Consider the following 9,991-nt stretch of genomic DNA (forward strand, 5'->3'; position numbering starts at 1 on the left):
ATTTTCTCTAACTCAGCGTAGAATCCATGTAAAAGCAGGACCAGCCCTGCCTTCCACTGTGATTATTGCTCTTGAGTGCCTCGTAGCAGAAATTCTGGAGCTGCCTTTACTCCTCCGGGCAGCAGAATATGTATTCTCAGGTGGTAATACCTGTCATTATTTCTTTCTTTCTTTTTTTTAAGATTTATTTATTTATTTATTTGACAGAGAGAGAGATCACAAGTAAGCAGAGAGGCTGGTGGGGGTGGGGGGGTAAGCAGGCTCCCTGCTGAGCAGAGAGCCCAACATGGGGCTCAATCCCGGAATCATGACCCGAGCTGAAGGCAGAGGCTTTAACCTACTGAGCCACCCAGGCGCCCCTGTCATTATTTCTTAGGTACTCCTGTGCTCTCCGTATACAAAGTGCTTTGTCTTTTTTTTTTTTCCTAAAGATTTTGTTTATTTATTTGACAGAGACAGCGAGAGAGGGAATATAAGCAGGGGGAGTGGGAGAAGAAGTATGCCTCCCACCAAGCAGGGGATCCGATGCAGGGCTCGATCCCAGGACCCTGGGATCATGACCTGAGCTGAAAGCAGATGCTTATCTGACTGAGCCACCCTGGCACCCCTACTATCACACCCTTACTTCATCCTTTACGTTTACGTTCTCCCCCCCACCAAAAGACCCCATGAGATGGCTAATATCATTACCCCCAGTTTATGGGTGATGACATTGAGGCTCAGAGTAACTTACCCCGGAAGCACAAGGCTAATAAGGGATAGAGACAAGATTTCGACCACAGTCAGTCTGACTCCAAGCTATTTGCTTATACTAGTTGCTCCTGTCTTTCTTTCTACCTGTAGCTCATACCTAATCAGCTGATTCCAGCATGGGGTGGCTATTTATTGGGAAAATAGAAGGCGATGCATGATACCTAGCAGTGCAGACGCCTTCTGAATCATCACCCATTAAAGTGTTTATACACTTAGGGAAGTGTTAAGTGTACTATTACACTACCATTTAATCTACAGGAACTTGATGATCCACAGAGGAATAAAATTAAAATAAAACAAGAATATAAAAATAAGCGAGAGTATTCCATTCGCCTGAATATGCAGTTGTGGCAAACCGGATATTCTGCATTGCATTTCTAAATTAATCTGTGAAAGCCACCTTAATATACACATAAAACAAAATGAATTTTCACTGGAAAGAATTCCTTTGATGATAGTCCCAATTTTTTAAAGTTAGTTTATTTATTTTTATTCATTTATTTATTTTTGAGAGAGAGATGGAACACATGTGCACAAACTGGGGTGGGGAAGAAGCAGAGGGAGAAACAGACTCCCTGCAGATCAGGGAACCCTATGCAGGACTTGATCCCACAGCCATGGGATGGTTACCTAACCCAAAAGCAGTTGCTTAACTGACTGATTCACCCACATGCCCATTATATTCCTAATTTTAAGGGAATCCATACAGTCCTTTTTTTTTAAGATTTATTTATTAATTTTAGGGAGGACAGGGCAAAGGGAGAGAGGGAGAGTCTCAAGCAGACTCCACATAAAGCACCAAGCCAGACATAGGGCTTGATCTCAAGCACCAGGAGATCCCCACCTGAGCAAAACCAGGAGTTAGACACTTGACTGGCTATGCTACCCAGGGGGCCTCCTCATGATCTTTTTATACCAGTTGTATCATTTACAACAAATCAGTGAGATAAAATCAGCCAGGTAATTATCACAAAGCCAGTGAATAAAAGTAATTTCCTATAACAAACACTTTTTACAAATTGAACAAAAAATTCTATAGCAAACATTCTAACAAATGTGGCTGTCTATATCAAACATTCATAACCTCAAGGAAATTATTCAAATAAATCTTTTGACACTATAGGGGGAAAAAAGCTCCCGTATCTTATTAGTAAGCAGCCAAAACCAAACTCAAATTTATGACAAGTCTCAGAATGTGTATTGCTGTAACTTACATTTCTCATCAACACTCAAAGGTTAATTCTTAAACCAGTGTTTCCCATTCTCAAAAGCATTTGCATCCATAGCTTTGTAAAATTTATCTCTAAGAAAAATTGTGGCCTCTGAGTTTAGTTTTAATCAAAGCTAAAAGCAATTGGGGCTTAATGTAATTTATTTCTTTTATAGTGTCTAATCAGGGAAGATAAATGGGAGCTTAGTTAACATTTTTCCCATCAAAGGAACCCCAAACAAGTAGGAGATATGACAATAATCTCTTAAAAAGGCATAACAAAGACTTCCTTACATACACCCCAGGGGTATAACATCTTTGATCTGCTCTGGAGGTAAGACTATGACACAACTATTCTCAAATATTTCTTCCCAGGTGGTCTACAGGCATGTACTTCCCAGCCTCTAAAACTATAAAAGCAGTTTTCACTGGCAATGGGGTTGTGGAAATCCATTTGTCTTAGAGCTGCCCAAGACACACTTCTGTCCCTAAGTCCCCTGGATAAGCCACTTCTTGTTAAGCTGGACTATTTGGCCTTTTCCTTTAGTCTCATGGCTCCTTTGGCAGTCCCCTTGCATATACCTCCCTCTTGTAAACCATTTTCTTTTTTTTTTAATTTTTTATTGTTTATAAACATATATTTTTTATCTCCAGGGGTACAAGTCTGTGAATCGCCAGGTTTACACACTTCACAGCACTCACCAAAGCACATACCTTCCCCAATGTCCATAACCCCACCTCCCTTCTCCCAACCCCCCTCCCCCCAGCAACCCTCAGTTTATTTTGTGAGATTAAGAGTCACTTATGGTTTGTCTCCCTCCCAATCCCATCTTGTTTCATTTATTCTTCTCCTACCCACTTAAGCCCCCATGTTGCATCACCACTTCCTCATATCAGGGAGATCATATGATAGTTGTCTTTCTCCGCTTGACTTATTTCGCTAAGCATGATACGCTCTAGTTCCATCCATGTTGTCGCAAATGACAAGATTTCGTTTCTTTTGATGGCTGCATAGTATTCCATTGTGTATATATACCACATCTTCTTGATCCATTCATCTATTGATGGACATCTAGGTTCTTTCCATAGTTTGGCTATTGTGGACATTGCTGCTATAAACATTCGGGTGCACGTGCCCCTTTGGATCACTACGTTTGTATCTTTAGGGTAAATACCCAGTAGTGCAATTGCTGGGTCATAGGGAAATTCTATTTTCAACGTTTTGAGGAACCTCCATGCTGTTTTCCAGAGCCAATGAAGAATTATCAGATGGAGAGAGAGAAGAGAAACAAAATCCAGTGAATTAAGTCCCCAATTAGGGTCTCTTTTCTGGGAGCATCCCTGTTCAGGGAAAAGAGATGGAGAAGCTAGCTGAGTGAGACTTCTGATAATGTCACAGACATTAGGACAAAACTTGGAGCCCCCGGCTTGCTTTGGATCAGGATTCTGAAAAAGCTACATCAGAAGTAAACCAGCCCTTTACAGGGATTGCAACCCAGCTTCCAGTCCTCTGTACGACTCAGGAAATCCTAACCCCAGCAATATATCAAGCAAATCCTGATTCCTAGTGCCCTGGGTTCCTGGTGGAAGCAAATGAAAATCCACATGAAACAAGCTAATACCACCCAACGTCTCAAATTATTTCCACAAATGATTGTTCAAACATAATGTCTGGCACACGATCACAGATATCAGGTGCATGAGGAGATAAGACGCTGGGAACAAAAGCCAGGAAAAATGATAAACAATAGAAATAGTGACATGGGAGCTCTAGATCGTGGACTTATTGATCATAGATTTGAATATAATTATATCTATTACGACCAAGGTTATAAAAAAGAACATTGGAAATTTGGGCAGAGAACTGAAAATTATACAAACTGACAGAATGTATATGAAAAAGAAGCAACCAGAAATTCTAGAACTGAAAAAGAAAAATAACTGAAACTAAGAACTAAATCATTGGCTCTATAGGCAGAGTTATAACAGAGAGAATTTGTAAAATGGAAGGCAGGTCAGAAGAAAATATCCAGAAGGAAGCATGCGGTGAAGGTGAGAGTCATAGAGAAGAAAAGAGTGAGAAGGTCTACCGTATGTTGATCACAGTCCCAGAAGGAGAGAAGAGAGAATGTAGCAGAGGAAATATTTGAAACATTAATGGCTGACAATTTTCCTGAAGTGAAGACAGAAAACAGCCTATGGATTTAAGAATCACTGTGAGGGGTTTCTGGGTGGCTTGGTTGGTTAAGTGTCCTAGTCTTAATTTCAGCTCAGATCATGATCTCAGGGTTGTGAGATCGAGGCCCTCATTGGGCTCCACCCTGGGAATGGAGCCTCCTTAAGATTTTCTCTCCCCCTCTCCCTCTGCTTGTCCTCTCACACCCCTGCTCACACACTTTCTCTTTAAAAAAATCACTATGAACTCTAAACAAAAGGAAATACACACCAAGACTATTACAATGAGGGCACCTGGGTGGCTCAGTGGATTAAGCCTCTGCCTTTGGCTAGGATCATGATCTCAGGGTCCTGGGTCCACTCTGCTCAGCAGGGATCCTGCTTCCCCTTGTCTCTCTGCCTACTTGTGATCGCTCTCTGTGTCAAATAAATAAATAAAATCTTTTTTAAAAAAAGACTATTACAATGAAACTTCAGGAAATAAACAAAAAAATTATTTTTTTAAAAAAGATTTTATTTATTTGAGAGAGAGTATGTGTACATGAGTGGGGAGAGAGGGGCAGAGGGAAAGGTAGACACCAACTCCACACTGAGTGGGGAGCCTGATGTAGCACTTGATTTCAGGATCCTGGGATCATGACCTGAGCCAAAGGCAGACGCTTAACCTACTGAGCCACCCAGGAGCCCAACAAAAAATTATTAAAAATAGCTGGGGGTTCGGGGTGCCTGGGTGGTTCAGTCAGCTGGGAATCTGCCTTCAGCTCAGATCATGATCCCAGGGTCCTGGGATCGAGCCCCACATTGGGCTCTCTGCTCAGTGGGGAGCCTGCTTCTCCTTCTCCCTCTGTCTATCCCCCCGCCCCCGCCTTGTGTGAGTCCCTCTCTCAAATAAATAAATAAAATCTTAAAAAAAAACCTGGGGGTTGGGGAAACAGATCACCTTCAAAGGAGTGACACTTAGGGATCCGATATTTTCAACAGCTACAGTGGAAGCCAGATGACTATGGAATTAAATCTTCAGTGTGCTGGTAAAAATAACTAGCCACCTGAAAACCTGTACCCATATATTTCAAAGATGACACAAAATAAGACATTTTCAAATGAAAACAGAAGGAAAAAAATGTCACTAGCAGACCTGAATTTGCCAAAGAATTTATAGAAAGTGATAACAGATGGAAAGTCTGAGCTACAAGACATACAGAACAAAGAAAGTGGTAAATATGTAGACAAAGATAAATCAACACTTAATGATAACATGAAAGTCACCCCCTGTGTCTGCACATGATCACCTCACTTATGATACCCTTTTGGGGGTCTCCAAGATCACCTTTAGTTTCGATAATTTGTTAGAAAGACTTGCAAAACTTACAAATAGCTGTTACCTTCACAGCTATAGATTCTAAATGCTAAAAGATACAGGTTAGGGTCAGCCAAGGGAAGAAATGCATAAGGCAGAATCCGGGCAAGTACAAAACACAGAGCCTCCAGTTGTCCTCTCCCCATGGAGTCGAGAGAGCTCTACTCTCCTGGCATTGATACATGACAACATGCATGGAGTAATGCCAACCAGAGAAGTTGACCCTAGGCTAGTGTTCGAAGGATTGGGACTCCATCCCACAAACAGTTGCCTTTGCAACTAACCTCTGTCTGCAGCCCCTCGACAGGTCATACTGACATCACGTGACCCAAAGGTCCCACCCCGAATCACACTGTTACAATATGGCTGGCCCTAGTTATAATACAACATATCTATCTGGCATGACTTTCCAACAGCCTAGAGATGACTGCCTACCAGCCAAGAACTGAGGCCAGACCTCTCTTTTGGTGAATTAAATTATTTTCTACATAAATATCTAACACGTTTAAAAATTTCACTGATGTGGCAGGTCCCTGAATCTTTGTAGAGCTTATATCCCACCTTCTGGCATGGTATGTGTCTTACCAGGGCATCTAGAATACCTGCCATTTCTTGTTCACTGGGTCTGGTCATATGATGTCATCAGTATAGCGTCCTAGTGTGATGTTCTGCAGAATGTCCCCACAGTGAAGGGTTCTTAAGATCTGCAGTGTCCGTGGTAGCCACTAGCTCCACGTAACTTTTCAGCCTTTGAAATGTGGTTAATTAAGATATGCTATAACCATAAAATATACACCAGATTTTGAAGATTTGTTATGAAAAAGTAACATAAAATATCTTATTAATATCATTATATTGATTATATATGGCAATTGATAATATTTTAGATATGTTTAGTAAGTCAATACATATATTATTAACTTCCCTTGCTTTTTTACTTTTTTTCAGTGTGGTTACTAAAATTATGTATTTTTATATTTTTGTTGGACACCATTGCTTGGACTATTTTGATACTGAGTGTGATGGTTAGTTTTATGGGTCAACTTGACTAGCCGTGAGGTGCCCATAGTAGGCGTTCTTTCTGGGTATGTCTATGACAGTGTTTCTGGATGAGATAGGTATTTGAATTGGTGGACTCAGCAAAGTAGATTGCCTGTTCCAGTGTGAGTGGGGACCATACAATTGTTGAGGGTGTGAAGAGAACAAAAGGTGGGGGAAGGAGGAATTTTCACCCCCTTTTTTCTGCCTCACAGCTCAAGCTTGGACATCTCATCTCATGGTCTCCTGCTCTCAGACTGGATTTTGTACGATCAGTTCTGGATCTCAAGCCTTTGGACTCCGACTGAATCACACCCTGGCTTTCCTGGGTCTCCAGCTTGCCAACAGCCTCCTACGTCACATGAGCCAGTCCTTTATAAAAAAATCTCTCTCTCTCTCTCTCTCAGTTCTGTTTTACTGGGGAACTGTGGCCAAGCGACTGCCAGCAGTAGAATTAACAAGGACTGGACAAGACTGAGTTTGTGCTGTTCTCCATCCCAGATTAATGCAGACTGCTTTTGAGCCTCATTCTTTGTTTTTTTAAAAAGATTTTTATTTATTTATTTGACAGAGAGAGAAATCACAAGTAGGGAGAGAGGCAGGCAGAGAGAGATGGAGAAGAAGGCTCCCCGCCGGCAGAGAGCCCAACGTGGGCCTCAATCCCAGGACCTCGAGATCATGACCTGAGCCGAAGGCAGAGGCTTTAACCCACTAAGCCACCCAGGCCTTGAGCCTCATTCTTAATGTAATACAAAAACAGTGAATTTGCTAAATCTATAACCACATACCAATTATCAGAGGTTGTGTTCATCTGGAAGGGCAACTAAAATTAGGACTACTTCTCAGTTAAATACATAGTAGTTCACCATCATTCAACATGATCCATCTGGGTTCTACAGGGTCATATGCCCATGAGTGAAATAGAAAGTAGAATGGGAACAACTACCCATTCTTTAAATCTCTAAGGGGAGATAGTAATCTGTCATTCCACCCAGGATGTAGGATGTACTATGGCTTGATTTATTTTCTCAGCCAAGGGTTGGGAGTAGTTTCAGAAACTTCCAGTTGGCTTTTCTTCCCCACCTCCCCACTTTTTAAAAAAATTAATGACTCTCACTCTACAAGTCAGGGAGCAATGTGAAGGTTCTGCCATATTCTAGGGAAATCCATACTGATGATGCCTCATCAATGACTAAAGGCCTATTTGGAGAAAGGATTGGGAGAACAGCCACTATATATATTTGTTGTGGCATTTCAAGGTTTCTCAAGATTTGGCCTCCTTTTCAATTCCTAGGCTCAGATCTTAGAACTCTCTCAGGTTTGGAAACAGATGAAAGGTCATAACTTTTCTATTATGGTAGTGACATCAGCGTTCTGATATCTGATCTTGATCTTTTGATTATGTGAGTCAAATAATACCTTGTTTTCTGCCTGTCTTAGTCTCTTTATGCTGCTATAACAAAAACACTGTAGAACTGACGACTTGAACAACAACAACAAAACCTTATTTCTCACAGTTATGGAGACTGGAAAGTACAAGATCAGGGGTACTGGCAGAGTCTATGTCTACTGAGGGCCTAATTCCTGTTCATAGATGGCTACATTCTCTCTGTGTCCACACAAGACAGTCGAGGCAAGAGAGCTCTATGGGGTCTCTTTTATAAGGGCACTAGTTCCACTCATGAGGGCGCTCTGATGACCTAATCACCACCCAAAGGCCCTACTTCCTAATAACGTCATCACACGGTGGGGTTAGGATTCCAATATATGAATTTTGGGCAGACACAAGCATTCAGTCCACCACACTGTCCATCTATCTCACTCCAAGAACATAATCATCATTAGCCATTCCTACATATACCTATGGGTCCTACATATTCCTACATAAACCATAGGTATATGTCTCTGACAATTTAGGGCTGTTCCAAGGGCTCTGCTATTCTAGAATCCTGTTATCACCATTAACACTAGGGAGCCCAATTCCATAACTGCATCTCCTATCACAAATTCTGGGCCACCATTCAAATTCCCAATAATCCAGTGGCCTTCTCACTAATTCATTTCATGTTTTACATGAAACATGGGACCTCTTAGGGAACATAGTTCTGCTGATAGAGCCTCTAACATGACATAATACATTCTGATATTCCCATTTCTCTGACCTGGAATTATCTCTTTAGCAAATCCAAACTTGTCCATGCATAGGCCAGCTGCTAAAGAAAGACCATAGACACAAACTCACTGATGTTTGCAATAGGAAGCTATCTGGTTAGAGTGTACAGGTAGTAAAGGGTGTGGCCAGGTGTCTACTGTATCTGTTGCATTATCACAATCCCCCCTTCGTGGCCACAGAGTCAGTCTGAAAACTCACAGGGCCCATCATCCGCTAGATTTGAGCTTGGACTTGATTATCATTTGGCCACCATAAGCCTTTATTCTAGGCAGAGGAGGGTGTGATGTCCTCTGGTTTCAATCAGCCTTGTCTGAGATCCCATGTCACACAGTCCTTGGAAATTCTGGGTCTTTCTTCTATCCTGGTGGATAGTTACTCTGGGATATGATCTCAAGTGTACTTGGGGGAATGAGGAAATTTTTAATATATAGAATTAGGGTGTATTGCAAAGTCCTTCCTTAAGGGGACCCGTCTTCCCTTTCAAACAATGAGCTCTGATCCTGAGAGCCGACATTCCCCTGGAAACTTTCCCCTGAGTAGGAATGTGGTTTCCATGATGACAGCTGGCATTAGCCTGCTCATGAGCTCGTGAATTCTCTTCTAATTATATAAATAAGGGTGCCCTGCTCAGTTGTCCTCATCTTTTCCCCACTGGTAACACTATGATCCAGTAGCCATTTCTCCGGATAAATTCCTGTGGATCAAGAAACTTGATGGATAGTTCAGCCTTGCTCGCAACCCATTAATTACACTCACCTTCCTTTGATAATTAAATGCAGTTGCCTGGCCATTGTCATTCTGGAATCCTGTCATTCCCATTGATAGTAGCACCTTTCTCACTGTCCATGCCAGGCCAACAGAGGTGTGTCATCACTGAGTATCTCAGAGATGTTGGTGGCCTTCACAAAGGCAGAGTCTCCCCTGATGGGTTCTCGGGTCTTATGTGGTAAATCAGTTCCAATGTCCATACTTTAATCCTTCTGACTTTTCCTTGATACTGTGTCCAGGAAGTTCTGCCAATATCCTCCTCATTTCTCTAGGCCGAGTTCCATCCCAATAGTCAATTAGGACTGGCCATAGTGCTGGGTGTTGACTTGTGGATGAAAGTCCCCAAGTGGGGAAAAGTCTTATTATTGCGGGCTTATCTTTCACCCAGCACAATCCAACAGTTTCAGAACCCACTCTCCCACATGCCCCTCCCCGTTCTTCCCATCACAGTAATATGGCCCACAAGTCCTACGACGTGTGTTATTTTCTCCCAGAGCAGTGACTGACTAACTGGTCC

The sequence above is a fragment of the Neovison vison genome, unplaced genomic scaffold (genome assembly GCF_020171115.1).
Source record: "Neovison vison isolate M4711 unplaced genomic scaffold, ASM_NN_V1 Scaffold_135, whole genome shotgun sequence".
Lineage (NCBI taxonomy): Eukaryota > Metazoa > Chordata > Mammalia > Carnivora > Mustelidae > Neogale > Neogale vison.